Here is a 22,467-nt window from a genome sequence, read left to right on the forward strand (position 1 = left end):
CCCATTTAGCAAAACCGCAAAGCGACATTTAACACAGTACATCAAAACGGGTCGAAATGTTGGCTCAAAAAGCGAAAGATAAACCACCAAAAAGTTAGAATGATTATTAAGCTGTTTAAAATGCGCTAATTAGTTCGCTAATACAAGTCACAAGAGTAACTACTAAAAATGCGCTAATTAGTTCGCTAATACAAGTCACAAGAGTAACTACTAAAAATGCGCTAATTAGTTTGCAAATACAAGATAAAAAATGGACTTACCAAGAGCAAATATCTAAGATGCAAAATCAAAAGGTCTTTGGGGTCGAAAATAAACAAAATCTAAAATAGAAGAAATTAGGGATCCAAAAATTACAAAATATACGAAACACAATGAAACAACAATTGAACAAAAGTTAGACTTCACAAAACTTAACAAATCAAGAAACGAGGTCCCAAAAATATAAACCAACAAAGATAACGGAAAAAAAAACGCAAATCTAACCAACAAACGAATCTCCAACCTCCAACTCCTTTCTACGCAATCAATAAACTCCAGCCAAGATAACCTCCAACAATCCAAAAACGCCACCTCGACTTGAGACACACCAAGCCATAAATAGTGTTTCGTTTCCCGCACAAATTAAGGAGGGATCATAGGGCCGCACAATCAATGATGCGGCCGCAAAATAAGGACGCATGTATAAATACGTCACGAAAACACATTCAAATTCTGGTGTATTTCTTGTTTGGACCTCAGACATGGCGACAGACCAGGGAAAAAATGCCCAAGAGTCAGGCGGTAAGTCTTTCATGCATTTTCTATCAACGATTAATTTGAAACATAAGATTAAGCAAGTTGTGATTTTGTGAATTCTGTAAATTTACAAAAATAGGTGAGGAGGATGACATGGAAGAGGCTGCTGGGCCCAGTATTCCGGCCAAAGCGGCCAAAAAAAAAAGGCAGCCACATTTCACAAGAAAGGAGATGGAGGTTTTGATCCAGAAGTGTGTGGACATCCTGCCACAGGCAGACAGGAATATGAGTCTAAGCCAGAAGTGGAGAATGTGGGAAGAGGTAGCCGTTGCTGTCAATAGAGTGGGTGATTATGTCCGTCTAGCCCGGGATGTCAAACGGCGGTAAGTAAACCCTTGCCCCCCCTAAAAACAAACCCCATTTTAAACCAAAGGATAATGGCTTCCATTTTTCCCCACAGATGGGGCGACTTCAAATATCGCCTAAAGCAAAAACTCGCGGACAGGGCTAGGCATGCAAGGGGGACAGGTGGGGGTCCCACCCCTGTGTCATTGGAGTTGACGGATTTAGAAGAGCTGGCACAGGGGTGTGTGCAGCCTGTGGAGGTGTTTGGCGTGTCCAACATGGATACGGACATGCCAGACTTTGCGGCTCCTCATGTTGGCCCAGGTAAGTATTGTGATGTCACCAACTCTGAAATGCTATTGTGCCAATATGTAGATTCTAATGTGACTCTTTTCTCATTTTTCCAACAGAGACACAGGCGGATGAGTCTGCTCCAGAGGGAAGCCTTGGCCGCAGAATTTCTGCTGGCTCTGCAGGGGAAGAACCAGTACATCCGGCTGAGGACCCTGCAGAAGCCAGTCCAGGGCGTGCCCCCTCGCAGGCAGTGGGCCTCCTCACAGAACTCAATTTAAAATCGGATTTCCATACGGAGATTCTGCAGAGGATGGACGCCAGTCTGATACGGGTGGCTGAGGCCCTGGAGCAAAATGCTGCGGCCAACGTGACCATTGGTCAGGCCCTGGCGGAAAATACCAGGGCCAACATCCGCATCGCCGATGCCCTGGAGCAGCTCGTTCGCCAGCACATGGTGGAGCCGACCTCCCTTCCTGCCGGAACATCAGGATCCTCCACCTCTGGCACAACATCAGCCAATCCTCCAAATGTGCCTAGCCCTGTGCCTAGTCCAGAGGCCACAACATCTGCCTCTGGACAGGCCAGCCCGATGGCATCCCGGACCCGGTCTGGCGCCCACCCTCCCCCATCCAAACGGGCGAAAAAACGGTGACAGCAATGGCGACTTTTCCCACACTCCTTCTGTGCTTGGCTGATATTCCTTTCTGGTCAAAACTTCCCTCTCCTTTCTTGTGAAATGTTTTTAATTTATTTTTGTACGTTTATGTTAGCAGTTATTGATTTTTTTTTTTTTGATAAAAAGTATCTTTGCCAGAAAAAAAGAAAACAAAATATTATGCCAATTGGTTTGTTGTTTAAACAATAAATTTATGATAAAAATCTGACATTGTATTGTGACATTATTGTACAAATGGGTTACATTTAATCCTGGCCCTAAAGGCAAAAAAGGACACAAAAAAACATTTCATTTGTAAAAAAATAGGCCTCTTGAAGGAACGTTTAAAAAATCACATAACGATGCAAATTCCACATTAAAAAAAAAAAGGGGAGCTAATTAAAACATGATGACATTATTGTCACAATAGGCCATAAACAACAAATTGAGGCCAAAAAAAAACCCAAAAATGTACGCCAATTGATTGTGTAATCCTGACATTAGCAGGTATGATTTCCACCTGCGTACGGTTTTGTGCTATCCCAATAAACTGCTTGCCAAGCACATACCAAGCCGGTTTTCAATACAACACTAATTGCTTTTGTGACCACCCGCGATTAATCGCTGCAACATCATGGAGTCCCGGGACGGAGGAGAAGGCCATCGCCAATGTGGTCGAGGAATCCAGACCCTAAACTGTGCGAGCATTTTGAAGGGAAAGAGGATGTTCCAGTGACGTATGTGACGGTCCGAACACATTTGACGTTCGCATCTGCTAATGTATGTACGCCCCAAAAACGCCTCGCCACGCCTGCGTTTTTCCATCTCCACCCCCGTCAACACCCAAAAACGCCCTGTTCTGTCAATCACATTTGACATGTCACTTCCTGTACGCTATTTTAGGAACGAGAGAAAAAAAGCTCGCAATCTGCCGTAGGCACATGCGCAGTGTAACACCGACGCATGCGCGGTTAGTCAACATCGGAACGCAACGAGCGTACTGTTGGTAACGTGCGGCTCTGAATGAGGGCCATAATTTTCTGTGAAAACTAGAAAAAATATTTTAATACTAATGATTTATAGCTGACAGTGTGACTAGCTAAGCAGCTGGTCGTCGTCATGCTGATGATAGGCCTATTTTTATGTGGAGACTTGGGGGCCAATTTATTAATGATCGCATGCAGTACCGCCCATGATCGCATTGCAAAATGCGATCATAGCGGCTGAATGTATGTACCTACACATGCAGGGAGACGGGCTCCGAAAAGAGCCCGTCCCTGCGATAAAGCCGGAGTGCATGCGGGGCTGCTGCGCATGCGCAGTCCAGCGGACTGCACATGAGCGGCGCCCATTGCCGGCGGAGGGATCTGGGAGATTCCTCCGCCGGCTGACATGTGGGAAGTCCCCATAGACTACAGCGGCTAACGCTATCTTCAGATGGCGTTAGCTGCTGGGGCCAATATCGGGACTGCTTCGTATTCCCGATATTGATACATTTGGCAGCATCGCATCCCCCATAGGAGCCTATGGGGGAGGCGGCTGCCGGCGGCAATGGAGGGATCGCAGCAGGTATCTCCGATACCTGATGCGGTCCATCCTTCATACACCCGGGGGATACTTAGTATTTGAGGTAAACCCCCGAAAACAGGTGTTTTCAGGGAATTTACCTTAAATTAACTTTGATAAATGGGCCCCTTGGTGCTGTAGCTCCATCCTCCCCATTGTTAAGATGGCCCTGACCATTTCGTAGAGAACTGTCAGTTATCAACTGTATCTGCTGATATGACGACTCACAATGGGGTCTATGGGCCTGATTCAGAGCCAGACGCAATTTGCGGACGGTCGTTCAGGAAAAGGGGCTGGCTATTCAAATGAACCGTTCGCTCTTTGCGGTCTGTTCACGCCTCTATGTCTGAACGAGCGAACAAAACTTGCGGTCGTTTTTTGGATAACTACGCCCCCTGGCCGCTCGCATCCTACGTCATGTCCGCTATTTATTAGATTAATTGAGTACATCGACCAGGGTATGAACTGCTCGCTATTCTTGTGGTTGGTTTTTCCTACCAACCACAATCTTGCGAGCAGTTCTGACTATAAAATAACCCAGTGACGTGGTCAATGACGCTGCTGTTTTAATTATGCACACCCATAAAACGCCCGTTTTGACCTTTAAGCACGCCTGCGTTCTGATCTCCACTCCCCGTTTTCAAGCACCTTCCCCTGTTACCACCCACATACTCCTCATTCTGTCACTCAAAATAGCAGGCATTCGCAATTTAGCGAACAAATGATTTTCGGCCGCACTGACTGGTTGGCGCATGCGTATTATGATCCGTACGCATGCGCAGTTGGGCAAACATCGCTCAGAACAAACGAGCGGCCGCTTACGAGCGGCTCTGAATCAGGCCCTATGTACTAAGCCACATAGGGTAATAATTACAGCTGCCAGCAATGCCTGCTGCTTTGCAGGGTGAAGTGACCCCTAGCATTGGGGGGAAGAGAGGCAGTCACACACACATACATACTGTCACACACACTTATACACAGTGTATGCAGACACCCACCAGCCTGTCTTAAGATGTCCACTTGTGCACGTCATGTCCTTGAAGTGTATGCAACCATCGGTACATCGGGTAACATCGGATGTGATCGCTGCACTTGAGGTTGACCATACCCTGCCGCTAGCACTGCGAGTGCTTCAGTGTAAGAACAAGCCAGGTGACGGGTACTATGACGCTGTCTTATAATTATACACATCTCTAAAACGCTGTTGAGATGCTCAGACACGCCTGCGTTTGCACCTCCACCCCTCCTGTTTTTAATGGCCAGCCCCTGTTACCACCTACAAATGGCTTCCCCTGTCACTCACTCTGCTGGGCTGTCTATGCGCAGCGAGCGAATGCATTGTGAACTGTTGCTAAGGTATGCGCATGCGCACAATGCATACACACTGCGCACAATGCATACACACTGCATACACACTGCGTACAATGCATACACACTGCATACACACTGCGCACAATGCATACACACTGCGCACAATGCATACACACTGCACACAATGCATACACACTGCATACACACTGCGCACAATGCATACACACTGCATACCATCAGCAGCAGTGAGCGTTTGCATCTTAGCGAGCGGGTCTGTATGAGCTCCATGGTCTGCAGTGCTCCTCTCCCTCATGCTGCCTTAGTTATCATGCTGCACACACAGGGCCTGATTCAGACCCTCTCGCAAGCGGCCGCTCACTCGTACGCGGCCGATGTTTTTCAATCTGCGCGAACTGGTACGAGCGATAGGGAAACTCTCGCTCATCAAGCATAGACAGCCCAGCTGAATGAGTGACAGGTCAAGGCGTTTGTGGGTGGTAACTGGGGCAGGCCACTGGAAACGGGGGAATGGAGGTGCAAACGCAGGCGTGCCTGAGAAATTCAACGCCGTTTCAGACGCGTGCATAATTAACAGCCAGCGTCATAGTATACGTCACTTGCTTGAAATCTACACTGAAGTGCTCGCAGTGCTTGCGACAGGGTATAGTCAACCTCAAGCGCTGTGATCGCTTCCGACGGTGCTCGATGTACCAATGGTTTCTTGCACTTCCTGAAGATGACATCCGCAAGTGGGCGTATTAAGACTGGCTGGTGGGTGTCTACAAACAAAAAGTGATCGCTCGCCAATACATAGTGGCTGTGCTTATGACTTGCCCTGCGAGCGGCTGCCTTGACGTCACTTAGCTGAATTTCCATACGCTGGTAGCGAGCGATTGCATCTTGCGATAGGGTCTGAATCAGGTCCACAGTTCCACGTAGCCCCGCCCCCCCTCTGCTTGGACGTCTCCCTCTTCCTTTAACTCTTTAGTTTTTTTCTGATAGTTTCTAAGCTGTATAATCAAAGGCTAGGGGGGCGCCCCCAATCCGGCTGTTATTGCTGCAGTACGACTCTTCTGTCCTGCTCCCCATTCCTCCCCCGCACGGTTATCTCTCTGCCCGCAGCGCAGCCCCCGTCACCCCCAGAGCACTACTACTATTAATTTCTTGCTTGTTTAGGCAGGAGGGGGGGAGATGTAGCCGCTGCTGTAGCTGCTGACCCCGCTGTATTAGGAGAACTGACATCTCTCCCTGTACTGACAAGTCACACGGGAGGCTCTGCTCGCTGGGGGAGGCGGCCAACGTTACCCACAACCCTACGGTGCTTGGCCAGCCATACTGCTGTCATGTCCCGCCCCTTTCACATCCGGACCTGTGCATGCGCAGTCCGGGTTTCACACGGAGCTGTGGGGAATGCGGGCGATTCATTCGTTTTGCAGGGCAGCGGGAGGCTTGTCAGAAAAAACGGGAGCGGTTGGCAAGCATGGTTTACAGGATGTATTTGAAAAATGACATGAGCTGATTGGTTGGTACTTTATCTCCCTCCACTTTCTCTCTCTCCAAGGGTTAGTGAAGAGACCCCGATGTAAGGTATGTTTACTTTAACCTAAATGTTATAGATAGATATGTACTAAATGATAGATAGATAGATAGATAGATAGATAGATAGATAGATAGATAGATAGAGTTGGGTACGGAATCCCGGCAATCAGAATACCAACAACAGCATCCCGACGCTTAAAAGTAAGTACCCGCAGCAGCCTAATGGTGCATACACATGGTCAGATATGAGCGATAATCGTCTGTGGTTGCAGTCAGATTTTGACGATTTCATTCATTTTAATACTGTCTGAAATCGTTCAATTGTTCAAATCGTTGGTAAAATCGTTCATCTGACGGATTTGACCATGTGTATGCACCATAACCCTAACCTTTCCCCCCACAGCCTAACCCTCCCCCTAGTGCCTGACCCTAAACCTAACCCTAATACTTACCGTCGGGATGCCAGTATGTCAACTTCATCTTGATGGAAATGGTGAAATGCAGGTAGGATATGATTTATAACCTTAATAGGCTGATCATATGACTTGCTACAGAACTGTCAGTTATCAACTGTATGTTCATTTGTTTATTGACCTTGTAAGATTATTTAAACCTAAATAATAGATAGATTATGAATACATTATAAATAGATAGCAATGGCAAAATGCATGCAGAATGTGAATTTTCACCGCAGTATACTGATCATGTGACTTGTTGCATCATAAACAGCCTTTGTGATGTCACTCAGCTTTGATAGAAAGTTCACTATGTACTGTAGTTAGTGATGGTGGCTGTCCTAAGTCTACTCCCTGATTAGCAACACAGACAGTAGAGTGTTTATGCCACTTATGCCTATATTTAATTGAATTTACCCATTTTTATGGAAGAGCTCATGGATTTGAAGGAAACAATGGTGGGATTCTGGACCTCATTCAGAGTCTCTCGCTAGCGCTGTGCGCTCGCAAGCGGCCTGATGGTTTGCGTACGCGCATGCGCACGCTTCGTTCTGCGCGTGTGCGAACTACTCTGTGCAATCGCAGGCCGCTCACTCGCCCAGCAAAGACGGCCCAGTGAAATGAGTGACAGGAGAGGCCATTTGTGGGTGGTAACAGGGGCAGGACACTAATAACGGGGGAGTGGAGGTGCGAACGCAGACGTGTCTGAGTGTTTCAACGCCGTTTTAGAGGCATGCATAATTAACACGCAGCGTCATAGTACACGTCAAATGCTTGTTTTTTACACTGAAGTCCTCGCAGTGCTTGCGGTAACCACAAGCGCTGTGATCGCTTCCGATTGTCCTCGATGTACCAATGTTTTAATACACTTCCTGGAGATGACGTGTGCTGCTGGGCGGCTCTGCCTGTGCGATTGGGCGTACGCTGGCCGCTCGCTAAGACATGGTGGGCGTGCTTATGCCGTGGCGAGCGATCGCTTCCCGTGGCGTCACTTTGACAAATTTGCATACGCTGGCCGCTCGCTAAGACATGGTGGGCGTGCTTATGCCGTGGCGAGCGATCGCTTCCCGTGGCGTCACTTTGACAAATTTGCATATGCTGGGTGCGAGCGTTCGCATCTAGCGAGAGACTCTGAATGAGGTCCTTTGTGTGTGCGCACATTTTTACATCTGCTTATGGGATGAGCTGATTGGAAAAATAGGGGCATTCCATGTTATGTGCGGGATAGGGATATGAATGCACCTACAGTACTTAGGCGCCAGATTATATTATAAATAATACATAAAAGTTATACCGAGTCCTGGAGTGTGCTGCAATATTTCTGTCCAGTAATCCTAAAATGTTTCTAAAGATTTGAGCCCTTTTTTTTCCTGGAGAGTTCAATCAGTTTAAGGCAATTATGCAAATGGTTTGCGACCAGGCAGTAATACATCTGAGATAACGAGGTATCATTGGTTTCTCACTGACGGCTTCTTCTCCTCTGCCCACTCTCCCCTCCTATCTCAACCCACAAAAGATCATACAGTGCTTGTCACCATTATAGATAGATTTTTTTATACTTGATATTTATTTTTTTTAAGCTCACCCATGGAGAATGTTTTGTCTTTGAAAGAAACCACAAAAATGTAATCAACATAGTATCTCCAGACTCAGTCTACTTTTAGATCTATACAAACACCTACAATGGTTCCCACATGTTTACACAAAAAGTTATGCAGAATGTATCTTTAAAATGTTGTAATTTTTGTTTTGTTTTGTAATAGAAAAGTCTGCAACAGTTTCATCAAAGGAAAGTGCCCTGCTTCAATATGAAGGTACCTGCTGTACTACAGCAGAGGTTCCCAAGCTCTGCCATTACAGTCCAGGTTTTAAGAATATCAATACTCGAGCACAGGTGAGATAATTAGCACCTCAGTCAATTTGATTTAACCGTCTGGGCTCAAGAGTGGATATCCTTAAAACCTGGACTGTAATTACAGAGTTTGGGAACCTCTCGACTACAGGATTAACTTTAATTCCTGCACATACAAGTTGCAGCGATGTCCTGATATTCAGTTCCCTAGAATTCACTCTTATTTTTCATGGTCCACTTATCCCTTTATTCAATCAGCCCATTTCCCTGATTTTAAGGGGTATATTTTAGGGATGTGCAGACTCGGATAGGTTCGAGTTTGCAGGTGGAGTTCAGATTTTTCCCTCCAAAAAAACGGAACTCAGAAAGAGGCAAAACGTCATCTTACATGGACGAACATCATCATTCCTGGAGGAATGATGATGTTCGTCCATGTAAGATGACGTTTTGCCTCTTTCTGAGTTCCGTTTTTTTGGAGGGAAAAATCCGAACTCCACCTGCAAACTCGAACCTATCCGAGCCTGCACATCCCTAGTATATTTACTATTTACTAAAGTGCTGGTTTTAGAAGTGGAGATGTTGCCCATAGCAACCAAACAGATTCTAGCTATTATCTTCTAGAAAGTGCTAGATAAATGTTAAGTAGAATCTGATTGGTTGCTATGGGCAACATCTTCACTTCTAAAAACGGCACTTTAGTAAATATACCCCTAAGTGTTAAGTGTCTTGCCCACTTTTCCGGGTGGCAGGGAGCGCCGTCAGATTTTCGTGACCCTTCCAGCCGTTCTGGGAGATTAGGCAAGTACGCTCTGAAGAGTCTGCAGCGATACGTAAGTATGCCTCGGGCACAGACCCATTGTGACTAATCGCAGATGCTGCCACTTTGTATGCGACTCTGAATGAGAACCATTATGTTTACTGAGCTCATCCCTGAGCGAGATTATACTTTAGATTAATTTCCATACCTTATTACATCACAAATATACATTTGTCTATGAAGCCGTATTGCTATTGGTTAGCACGCTTTCCAACACCTACAGAGTATAAAGAAAAAGAAAGGAACATAAATGAACAGCTCCAAAACAGTAAAGCAAAATATCTAATATTATTTAGGTTGGACTCCAGACTTGGCTACAACTCCCCTTGAATCCAGGGGTGACTGTGCATTTAAGTGGCTCCTACAATGCTAGCAGCCTATTCACAGTTACCATTTAGTACCACTGGGTAATGGGCGCCAGGCGGCACAGCTATAATGCATCTGCCCACATCACCATACGTGGGAGGAAGCTACAATGGTCTGATGTTTGACTGTTGGTGTATTTAATAGGTCGTGTGGGTGGTAAAATGGAAAGATAACAAAGCAAGAACATGATGCATGGAAGCAGTGATCTTACATAGAATACGTCACATTGCTGCGTTTCTGTAGACATTTAGCCCCTGGCTCACAATAAAGAATGGACACAGTTCCAGCCTCTGTTCATTTATAGCTGAAAGGTAAATTGTTAAAGTAAGAACATCTATATTGCAGTATGCACAAACAGGTCTGTATGATGGAATGCATGTGCTGCATGGGTGATTTCCCTTTGCACTTCTGACTTCCTGTATGTAGCTCATACTTGCCTACTTTTAAATTCTCCTCTGCGGGAGAAGCCCAGGGAGGAGATGCTGCAGACCACTTCAGGATGTGGGGTCGGGCTCACACGCCATTAGGCCTCACCAATATCTGAGGCAGATTTGCATAATTTTAGATCCGCCCCCCCTCTCTACAGACCGGCGGTACCCGGTATTATCTCTAGTAAGTGGGCGGGATGAGGGAGATCCACCCATTCTTCCTGGGATGTGAGCGACTACCCAAAAATCGTGAACCTTCCGCACCTTCTGGGAGAGTAGGTGAGTATGATCTAGCTGCATATGCTGCATGGGGGGAGGTGATTTTCCTTTGCACTTCTGACTTCCTGAATCTAATTGGATTTGTGCTATAAGGGGAGACATGAGGGATTAGATTTAAAGAGGACAAATGTAGGTCATACTTGCCAACTCTGCCTTATTGTCAGGGAGACTCCATGAAATACTATCTCCCTGACTCCCTGAAGAGTCTACCAATCTCCCTGATTGCACCTTACCCCCATTATGTAGCTGTTATATACTTTAAAAAATAAATAAATCAGAGATATATACATTCAAATAGGATCATCAGTGCCATTTCCCTGCAATGGCTATAAGGCAGAGCAGCGGGTGTGCAGAAGGTGAACAGATGTGAACAGGGTGTGCACGACATCTGTTCACCTGTGTAGGGAGAGCCTGGGGGCTGCCCAGCATCTCAGAGAGTGCTGGGCACGCCCCCTATAATGACACAAATGGGGGTTTCCGCGAGGCTCCACCCCGTTTCCGAGAAGCCATGCCCCTTCTAGGGAAGCCCCGCTCCCTTTTCGGGCGTGCGCGCTGAGGGCGAGCGAAGTGTCCCTTTTCGAGGAGTGGAAAAGTTGTGAGGTATGTTTTATAGAATGTAGTAGATAAATGATAGCTAGCATCTGATTGGTTGCTATGGGTTACAAATCCACTTTAAAAGGTTTTATAATTCATCACCCCATAGATATGGTAACATACAGGGTGATCATAATTAAACTTCCCCTCTTCAGAGCCAATCTGACAACGAGCAGGATTCCGTGATAAACAAACAGTGCAATAGTCACCGATAGGGGGAATACGTCGCTGTACAATGTGAAAATGACAGGACAAATGTTCTATTGCTGTGCTATCATTAGTGTAACACAATAAAGGCAATAGTTCATTACAGTTTAGTCTTGTTATTCATTTGTCTGCCATTTGCACGCTGTTTTCACATTGTACAGCGATATGTTCCCCCTCTCGGCGACTTTTTGCACAACATTTTTCCCCCTGGAATCCTGCTTCCTATGTACTTATTATTGATATGACCTATCGGGTGGGACCTGTGTGGTCACAATAGTTATCAAGCAGAATGTGAAAGTGGATGTTAGGCCACACAGCTGTCCCTAAGCATGTTTGCCTGGTTATTGGTAACAGCAGTATGCAGGGGTAATGCAGGATTCAATAGTGGTAAGTAACACAGTGATGTCTGTGTTAGGTGTAATACTCAGAGTAACAGCAGTGACCACACAGGGTAATATTGGTATATGCAGGGTAACACCTGAGAGGAGCGAAGTACTGTGTCTGCACAGTACTGTGGCACTCTACACCAGAGGTTCCCAAACACCGCAATTACAGTCCATGTTTTAATGATATCCATGCTTGAGCACAGGTGTCTTAATTAGTACCTTAGCCAATTTGATTTAACCATCTGGACTCAAGCAGGGATATCCTTAAAACCAGGACTGAAACAGAGGGAGTTTGGGAACCTCTGCTCTACAATGTAAAGTTATCCATGTAAAGATTAACTCTAAGCTGGAGGTTCCCAAAACTTTTTCGAATCACGGCGCCCTAGAGTAACAGCATTGTTTTCACGGCACCCTTAAGCCAATCGTTTGTTATTGGGAAATTCAGAAAAAATTTAGTACAGTAGTAAAGTGAAGTAAATTGTGCTGACCTGTCATCCTCAGGGTCAGTTATGTGGTGGTGGACAAGTTTGAGCTTCTGCGTGTCCATATATTTACATTACATTGACCATAAATAATTTGATGTGGTGCTGGACCACCAACCTGAGGCATCCGTGCAAGTGTCCCGAGGCACCCCAGGGTGCCACGGTGCACAGTTTTGTAACCACTGCTCTAAGCAATTGGTTAATGTTGAACATGACCGTGACAGGTGTAAACAGTTTGGGGGAAATCTAGTGTAATTTAATCATATTTTAATGTTTTATTATATTATGCCTGTACTTCATAATAATAATTTTTAATGAATCAGCTCCATGCTCTTAATCCGCTGTTACCAATCATTACACCGCTGTCTTAATCAACACCAGTAGGATATCTTTATTTGGAAGAAGACAATTAATCACCTTCATAACTCTTAACAGCAATGCGTGTTTAACAAACAAATTAAAACCCAACACACCCTTATGTATAAAAAAGTGTGTTTATTATGTCAGCACACTGACCTAAAACACAATGACACACGACAACAGCAAAGGCAACAGCACAACAACGAGAAGGGCAAACGTTTTACAGGCAATCTAACACAAAAAAAAATCTCATCCGTAACTAAAAATTTTGTTTTGTGGTGAGTATAGTGAGTTTTTATGCCAAAATAAATTACTGTAGAAGCACCCATATCCAGTGGGGTCCTTAGTGTCCCAAGTCATATATGTCTCTCCTCTTAACTCTGTCACTGTTTTAAGTTTGCTGAAAAGGTGTCAATGCCCCTCCTCCCATAAAAATGGGTGGGGCATTGACAATGAGGAAATGGTAAATTGAGAGAGGAATGCAGGGTGGAAATTTCAAGATAAGTGTAATTTTTAGGACTGAAAGACAGGTGGATTAGAGACTGTAGTTTTCTTACTGTTTTACCAAATAATTTGCAAAAGCAAGACTATTGCCCACATACAATAGACAGGGTCTTTGAGAGGCTTGGGTAATGGGGAGTGTGGGCTAATCCAGGAGGTGTGGCCACACCCCCACTAAAAAAAAAAGAAAATAAAAAAACACTATACTTTGCGGAGACGCTGCAAGGCGGACATTTGTCTCAATCTTCAGCTGACCTGGGCCCCCGCTAGGCGCCCCCAACAAGCCCGTGTCCAGGTAATCAGTAACCGTCCCCGCCACACCCCCTATTAGCACCCCTGGTAATAGCCTGGAAATTACAAGCAGTGGCAAGAATTCAGCAATGTAGCCCAGTTGGTTTTGCATTTAAATCTCAAGGCTTCATCGCTGAAATGTTGCCACTGCCTGCAACTTGCAGGCTATTGCATTTGGGATTATGACCAAGAAATTTTAATGAGCATCGATAGTGCCGATAAATCCTGGAACCTCTCCCTGATTTGCTGGGTTTGTTTATTCAAACTTTTAGATTTCATGAAACCTTCAGGTTATTAAAATGGAAATCAAATTCAAACTCCCTGCACCCTCCTACTCTTCTTTAGTTTTTTAAAAGACAGATATTTGCTCAGGAATTAGCTTATTTTATCTCCCATTAAAGAAGAGTACAGTGGGCCTGATTCAGACCCGCCCGCGAGTGCTGAGTGCTCGCAAGCGGGTCGATGGTGCCCTAGTGCGCATGCGCACGACGGAGGGAGCTCCGTCGTGCGCATGCATGAGACCCGGGGAGCGACGGACAAGCCGTCGCTCCAAGTCTCGCACCAAAGGGGGCGTGCTGTCGATGTTGATTGACAGCACGCCCCCTTTGGTGGGCGTGCCGGGGGCGTGGCTGCCAGACGGAGGCGTTCCCATGGGAACGCCTACCGTCTGGGTCCGGCCCCACTGATATCACTAGTGATGTCAGTGGGAGTGATTTTGGCTCTGATAGAGCCAAAATCACTCCAGGGCTTGCGGTCACCGAGACCCTACCGCAAGGGTCTCGTCGCAAGTCCATCATCATGGACGCTCGCATAAGCTGTGGGTGGTAACCCACAGCTATGCGAGCGTCCAAGAGGCCGCTCCAAGTTTAGGTAGGAGGGCCCTGATTCAGAGCGAGCGCTCTGGTCAGAGCGTCCGGCTCTGAATCAGGCCCAGTATTCTTACTGATAGTCATCATTTCAGCTCCTGGTCAGGAAAGTCAGAGTTAGTAACACAGATTTGTGTGGCTATATAACCCATTTACCACTTTCATAGATGACGAGAAGATGTGGTTAAAAATTAAAAACTTATGTTTTTGTGTGTGGCTTTACTATGAAAATGGAGATTCACCACTATTATTACAACATTATTTTGGGGTTCTAGACCTGAATATTATAATCTCTTATCGCCACTATTTGCGGCATTAAGAAATTCAAGATCACTGCCATGTATTAAAAAACACATAGGGACAGAGGAGCTTATTCAGACCCGGTCATTAGCTCTACGAGCTCGCAACCGGGTCGATGATGCTTCAGTACGCATGCGCGAGACCCGGCTAACGACGGGTGATCCGTTGTTAGGGGTCTTGTAGCAGACGGGCGAGCTGTCAATGTTGAGTGACAGCTCGCTCCGTTTGCTGGGCAGGCCGGGGGCGTGCACGGCCAAACGGAGGCGTTCCTGTCAGAACGCTTGCCGTTTGGGGGCGGCCCCACTGACATCATCAGTGATGTCAGTGGGGAGCTTCCTGCTCAAACAGAGCAGGAAGCTTACTGGGGCTTAAGGTTGATGAGACCCTACCTTAGGATCACCCGTCGTTAGTGGGGGCTCGCGCATGCGCACAACGGAGCCGTTTCCGTCGTGCGCATGCCCTGTGGACCAACATCGAGTCAGTTGTGAGCGCTCAGTGCTCGCGACCAACTCTGAATAAGGTCCTGGCTCCCTAAAGGAGAAAAAAAACACACACACATTGGCTCCCTAAAGGAAAAAAAAACAAATGCACATTGGCCCCACCACTAGGAAATAAAAAACACACATTAAGCCTCCAAAAAAAACCAACACATTGGCCCCACAGAAGACTTGGATGTACTAAGCCTTGTAGAGTGATAAAGTGGAGAGAGATAAAGGACCTGATTCTGACCCGCTTGATAGCAAGCGGCCACTCATTGCACGTGCGCAAGCCAGTCTTTGAGATCTGTTTTTGGTCGCTCGTAAGCCACTATCGGGTCGCTACTTTGAGTGACAGATAGTGCCATTTGTGGATGGTAACTGTGGAAGGTGCTTGTTAACGGGAGAGTGATGTTGCGGACGTAGGCGTGTCAGGCACCAAAACGCCGTTTAAAGGGCGTGCATAATTAGCAAAGTAGCGTCATTGGTCACGTCACCTGCATGTATTTCAGGCCGCACTGATCGCTGCGCTTGTGGTGGCTTGCAAGGGCTGTGAGCAGCTCCGATGGCTCTCGATGGTCCTGAGTAATCCTACAGTTCCCGGAGATGACGTGTGTTGCGAGTGGCAAGGGGGCGTCTATATACACTTGCGAGTGCACTTTGCCGTAGCTCGCTAAAACATAGTGGGCGTCGTTACGCGATGCAGTGCGAGCACTTAATTTAACTATCCGGCCCCTTTTTGCCAGCGAGCGGCCGCAACTTGTGAACGGGTCTGAATGAGCTCCAAAGTATTAACCAATCAGCTCCTAATTGTCAGTTTATAGACTTTGTTTGTAAAATGACAGGAGCTGATTGTTTAGCCCCAGGGGCGCCGAGAGGCGGGGGGGGCCTGGTACTAATTACCCGGGGTCGGGCTTGTTGGAGGGGCCCAAGTCCATCCCCCCTCCTCCAATCTGTCAGTGTAAGCAGCATATGTCCCCAGCCCAACACACGCTGCTGCATGCTAGGCTGTGGTCGTGAGTTCTAGTACTTAACTTGCAGGGGTGATTGCACTGATCCTGCCCCCTTTCCCCCCGAATCTGCCCCTTGCTGAGGGGAGCATGGCGCCCTTGTGGTGGCGCGTAAGCAGCGCCACAATTATTTTTTTAGGGGGTGTGGCCAGGCTCCCCACGATTAGGTCATGCCCCCTACAGTACCAGCCCCTGGCGCCGCTCTCTATGTCCCTGGTTGGTACTTTATCTCTCTCCACTTTATCTCCAAGGCTAAGTACATATACCCCTTATATACTCACCTCATAAGTTGAAGACACAGGGACGCTTCCTGCAGTGCTGTGTTGCCTCACTCATTATGGATCTGATGGCGACAGGGGCGGGTTTCTTATGAAGGCTGCAAGTACCAGGGATGTGCAGTCTGGGTAGGCAGGGGAGGCAGAGCCAGACCATAACATTTATTAGAATAACTTATAAATATCTTCTTTGTATTATTCTGATCGTTTTCATAGGCAAAACTCACCAAAATAGCAGCACTCCCTGGAAATACAGGGAGAGATGAGGCAGTAAGAGCTCCGCCTCATCTCTCATAGCTCAGACACTGCCTGGAACTGGGGGGCAGCCAGTAAAACACATACAAAAAGTGCTAATGGAGGCATGCCTCACTGTAAGGGGGCGTGCCTTGAGCTCTGATGGACACCTCTGAGGATCAGGTGACCCAACCAGGAAGTACTCAGGCATCAGAGCTCAGCAGCGGCAGCACTGAGGAGGGAAGGAAATTGGCATATGCAGAGGAAACACACAAAGGAGAAAAAGGTTTGGAGGGTCCGCTGCAAGGGGGAAATCTGTGAGTGTGGGAAATCTTTTGTGCAAGGGGGGGATCTTCTGTGCTAGCGGGAGATATGTGTGAGAGGGATCTGTGCTACCAGTGCCTCCTCATCCATTGACCTCACCGCACGTCCCTGGCAGGTACAGCTGTTTAAAATATCCCCTTGATGAGGGGATCATATAGGAGGAACAGAAGCTCCTTTAGGGAGTCAGCAGGCCTCAGAACCTGGCAGTCTGTATTTTGCCGCTGCCCATTTCCCTGCCTCCTCATCAGTGGCATCCCTACCTCTCTTTGCACCCGGTGCCATGTGCCGGCAAATAAGAGGGCGTGGCCTCTCGGGGTGGGGCCGAACCCTCCTTTTTCGTCACACCGGGGGGTGCCGGAAGTGCCGGCTGTCCCCGGGGACCAATCTGTGTGAAGTGCCGGCTCCCTCACTGTGCTAGGAGCCGAGTGCTGCACATAATGCAGCACCCGGCTCCTGTCACTGAGAGGGAGCCAGCACTTTGGTGTCACACCTCAGCTGGTGACACCCGGGTGCAGCCCACACCCCCCGCACCCCCCTTGTGACGCCACTGCTCCTCGTCCTCAGTGTACTGTGCAACTACATGACTCCTGATGTCACACAGCCATGTCAATGATGGGTCACAACCCGGCCGGGCCGCATCTGAGCCGGGAGAAGAGCCCAGAACCAATCAAATGCTGGCTATAATTTTCTAGAATGTACTTGTTGCAGACGCCATGAGTGGACAGAGCAATGACACAGCTTACCCCAATTAGCTTGCCGTGGTCACCCCTGATTGGCTATCGGTCTGCAAGCCATGATTCAAATAGCTGCCGCCTCTTCTTGGTCTCCAGTCTACAAGCCGCAGCCAGCTTACAGACAGTGCCAAAGGCGCTGGGATCAGACACTCTGTCCCTAGCGCTAGCTGCCGCCGTGTCCCACATTTCTACACACCACCACCACACTTCCGGTGCTGGAAGCCGACAGTTTGTTCCAGTGCCAGCTGCCAACATGGAATGTCTTAGGTTTACTGAACCAAGTAGAATAATATGACACAGTTATACACTGAAGTGCCAAAAGTCATGGGAAAGATGCCTAATATCGTGTAGGACCCCCCTCTAGCCCGGCGAAGTGCAGCAACTTCATTGGCATCAATTCTACAAGTGGACAGAAGACCTCTGAAGAGATGTTGACCCATGCCGTCTGGATAGCTTCCCACAGCTCCCTGGTATTTGTAGGTGCATGATCTTGGGTGCAAATTGTTGATTTTAAAATGAACCTCTATATACCCCTGCCTATATCTTCTAATATCCTACCCATAAACCTCTAAGGATGACGCTAATTTGCGTACGCAGTCATACAGTAAATAGAGACTCCAGACTCAGAACATGTGGTTCCGAAGCACAAAGTATTATTCAAGTAAAAGTACAGTCAGTTACACGCTATGATCTGTGTATAATAAGCGCAAATAAATACAATGAGAGAGAGACAGAGAGAGAGACAGAGAGACAGATGGTGGCGGCCATTTTCCTGGAGACTCGCGCATGCGCAGAAAAAAGATGTTCCCGGGAACAAGGCGCTCTGACAGAGAGGAGGGGGCCCGAACGGTGGGTGCGCACGGGCCCCCTCCTCTCTTAAATCGCCCCTGAATGTGCAGTAGCGCATGTTGGAGGTCAGGACTTCTGCAGAGCTCCGGCAAGTCCCAGAGACCGCCGGCTCAGCTACCTGTTTGGCACTATGAATGGAGGCAGGGCAGTTGTGCTCCTCGTCCAACAATAATAAGTATATTAAAAGTAAACACACAAACATGCCAGTCCTAGGGGTAAATTTACTAAGATGGGAGTTCTATTAAGAAGTGATGTTGCCCATAGCAACCAATCAGATTCCAGATATTATCTCCTAGAAGGTGCTGGATAAATGAGAAGTATAATCTGATTGGTTGCTATGGGCAACATCACTACTTAATAGAACTCTCATCTTAGTAAATTTACACCCTAGTATTCCCTTACTCAATCCTTTGATTAAGATATAAATTAGACTGAAATTAGCAGTATTTTAGGAGAAAAACTAAAAAGTGTAATTTAGAGGTTGTCTCAGTTTATTAGGCTGCAATGTTTTGCACTGTTTCCACATTGGCCTTTGTGATCGGACCTGAAATCCCGCAGAAGTAGCCGCAGACTGATTTCATGCAGGAGTTTCTAAAAAGTAGTATGGGCGTGCTCCTGTGTGTGCACGAGGCTAGCACACAGTCATATATAATAGGACACATTTCTGTTTGTTCATGGATTATTGCTTTTCTTTTCGAGCATAATCATCTGTTTTTCAGTCATGTCTTTCATCATCAGGGAGAAGCTGTATACTTCGGCTCTATGACCCAGCGCTCGTTCCTGGATACAATTGTTTCTGATATCAAAGCAAAAAAACCAAACATTCGGATGTTTAATACAAATACAAGTTATATCATCATATTAAACAAACATAACACATTGCATATTCTGTGCACTCTCTATTTTTGGGCTTTAAGGCCTGACTCAGATTTGGGAATAGAGTAAAGGCGCATACAGACGTAACGATTTTGTAACCAGTGATTTTCTGTCAGATTTTCCCTTGTAAGAGTGAACGATTTTTTGAAGGATGAACGAATAATGGGCCTGATTCAGAGGCGCTCGCTGTTTGCGAGCGCTCGCTCTGAATCAGGGTGGTTTTTTTTTTGGTTTCGGCCCCCAGGCCGCTCGCAAAGCTGTGGGTGACCACCCACAGCTAGTGTGAGCGGCTTGGCGATGGACGTGATTATCGCGACCATCGGGCTTGCGTAAATACTCTGCGGGAGGGTCTCGGCTCCCGCAAGCCCGAATGGACTTCCTACTCTAATAGAGCAGGAAGTCCACTACTGACATCACGAGTGATGTCAGTAGGGTCGCCCACAAACGGCAGGCGTTCCTAAGGGAACGCCTGCGTTTGTGCATCCACCTCCCCTCCCCGCCTACAAAACGGGGCGAGCTATCAATCAACATCGACAGCCACCCCATCGCTGGGGCTCGCGCATGCGCACGCTGGAGGCGGTGCATGCGCAGTGGGGGAACATCGACCCACTTGCGAGTGCTGTGCGCTCGCGATCAGGTCTGAATCGGGCCCAATGTTCCTTCGCTTAATGAAAATCGTCATGTTGGACAGTCTGAAATGGACGATGAACGATAACTACAAACGGGAGTGCGCATTTGTGATTATCGTTCATCGTTATAACTCATAAACTGAACACATTTTTTTAAACGATTTAACGATAACGACATCGTTATCAACAAATAGTTAAAAAAATCATTACGTGTGTACGCACCTTAAGAAAGAGAAGGTAAGTAACACCAAATGTGCAGAGAGATTTACATTTGGGAGGGGCGTGTCCAAACTGACATCTATATTGTAGTGTAAAAATAAAGCTGTCCAGCATTTGTAGGCTACATGCAGAAGCAGCCAGTACAATACTTTCTCTATTTTACTCTATTTCCAAATCTGTATCAGGCCCTTAATATCGATATAACATAATACATTGCAGAAAACTGAAATCATTCTCACAACCTGTTTTCAACTGTATTTAAATGTTATTCATTAAATTGAAAAAAAATACTTTTTTTTTTTTTTTGGCTAATTGTACAGTACAGTTTGTGGGTTTGCTGATCCTGAACCTACTGTAGAGCCGTCTACCAGTTTTGTAATTAATAAGATTAAATCATCCTCATAATCTGCCAGGCTCCAAAGTGGCGAGAGAGCTATTTCACACTTTCCGGTTCTTGTCGGCAAGGCAAGAACCGGGCGGCAGCCGGACGGCTTTTTTCTGGCACTCCGTGCCTTTCATAAGCAGCGGCTTTGAGCCACTTTTTGTGTCAGGTTTTTTCCCTATTGGGCATGCGCAGCAGCAGCAGCTGCTGCACAAGCCCGGCCGGCAGAAGCCAGTGTGTGTGAAAGGAAACACGGCACCGTCCTGCATAGTAGTTTTTTTCGGCTATAACACGGCCGTGACCTTGCCGTGTGAAAGGAGCCTGTCCTTTCCCTGCAGTACTAAATTTCACAGCCGGTTAAATAGCGGGCGGCTTTTTACCGGCCGGTCAAAACCGTCATGTGTGAAATAGCTCATAGGGCCTGATTCAGACCCACTCGCGAGCGGCTGTCCGCTCGCAAGTGGGTTCGATGGTCTACACTGCGCATGCGCACGACGGAGGGAGCTCCGTCGTGCGCATGCGCGAGACACGACGAGCGAAGGACTTTCCTTCGCTCGTAGTGTCTGATCAAAGGGGGCGTGCTGTCGACTGTCGATAGTGATGTCAGTGGGAGTGATTTTGGCTCTGATAGAGCCAAAATCACTCCGGGCCCTGCGGTTGAAAAACTCAACCGCAGGCTTCTGCTCGCAGTGGTGATGGTAGCGATGGTCAAGACCATCGCGACCATCATCCTGCACGCTCGTATATGCTGTGGGTGGTGACCCACAGCTATACGAGCGTCCAGGAGGACGCTCCATATTTATGGAGGTGGGCCCTGATTCAGAGCGAGCGCTCTGGTCAGAGCATCCGGCTCTGAATCAGGGCCATAGTCTCCTGGACCCAACCTTCCATTCAGAACGCCAGGGAGTAAAGACACATGTAGACGCCGCACATGTTTTCAGTAGCTCATGTCTGAGGCCAGACCTCTCTAGCTGAGCTCCGGCAGGCCCTAGTGACCGCAAGCTCAATCCTACCAGTCCTGTCGTAATGTTGACAGTTCATTTTAGTGTTAATGCAAGACTGTGGTTAAGGTTAGGCTGTGGTTAGAACTAAAGGCCCCCATACCTTAGCAATTGATTGCAGCAATTGTGCAATTTGCAATCGATTGTGTATAAAAATCTTTCCCTTTTTCAATCGATTGCAGATTTGCTACAATCGATTGAAAAAGGGAAAGATTTTTATACACAATCGATTGCAAATTACACGATTGCTGCAATCAATTGCTGATGTATGGGGACCTTAAGCTGCAGATAGGGTTAGACTGCGGTTACTGTACATTAAGCTGCAGATAGGGTTAGACTGCGGTTACTGTACATTAAGCTGCAGATAGAGTAGGGTTAGGGCTCAAATATCGACATTCACAATGTCCAGTGCCGTAGAGAGCTGTGCGGAGCCCCAGGACTTTTAGGGCATGGCCTAATGTAAGGAGGCATGGCCAAGCCTCATTACAAAACAAATGACGCAGCATGCTCCTCAGGGGGACTCCATGTGCCCCTCAGCCAGGATCAAAACCAGGGTGGTGGGGGCGATCAGTGGACAGCACAGCCAGAGGAGACTGCTGCTGCTACTGTAGGTCCATTGACATTTCTGTATTCTTAATATTTGTATGAAATCTTTAGTTCACGTTTAATCATGGTGCAGTTATCTTTGTCACTAGCACAGGTGACTTTCATGCCTATGTGAAGTTCCGAGAAGATAACAGGGTAAAGAATGAAATAATAACCCCACTATTGCTGGTCAGCAGCCCCTCCACTGGTCTTGCAATGCCCTTCTCACCGGTGAACAGAATGG

The 22,467-nt window shown here is 47.1% G+C and overlaps 1 protein-coding gene across 5 annotated transcripts in view; it reads left to right on the forward strand.

Annotated features, from left to right (window-relative positions):
- DYNC1I1 (dynein cytoplasmic 1 intermediate chain 1) overlaps positions 1-22,467 on the forward strand; it is a 503,273-nt gene that overhangs the window by 380,975 nt on the left and 99,831 nt on the right. The window lies entirely within an intron of this gene.

The sequence above is a fragment of the Taudactylus pleione genome, unplaced genomic scaffold, assembly GCF_031769625.1.
Source record: "Taudactylus pleione unplaced genomic scaffold, aTauple2 ptg000306l, whole genome shotgun sequence".
Classification (NCBI taxonomy): Eukaryota; Metazoa; Chordata; class Amphibia; order Anura; family Myobatrachidae; genus Taudactylus; species Taudactylus pleione.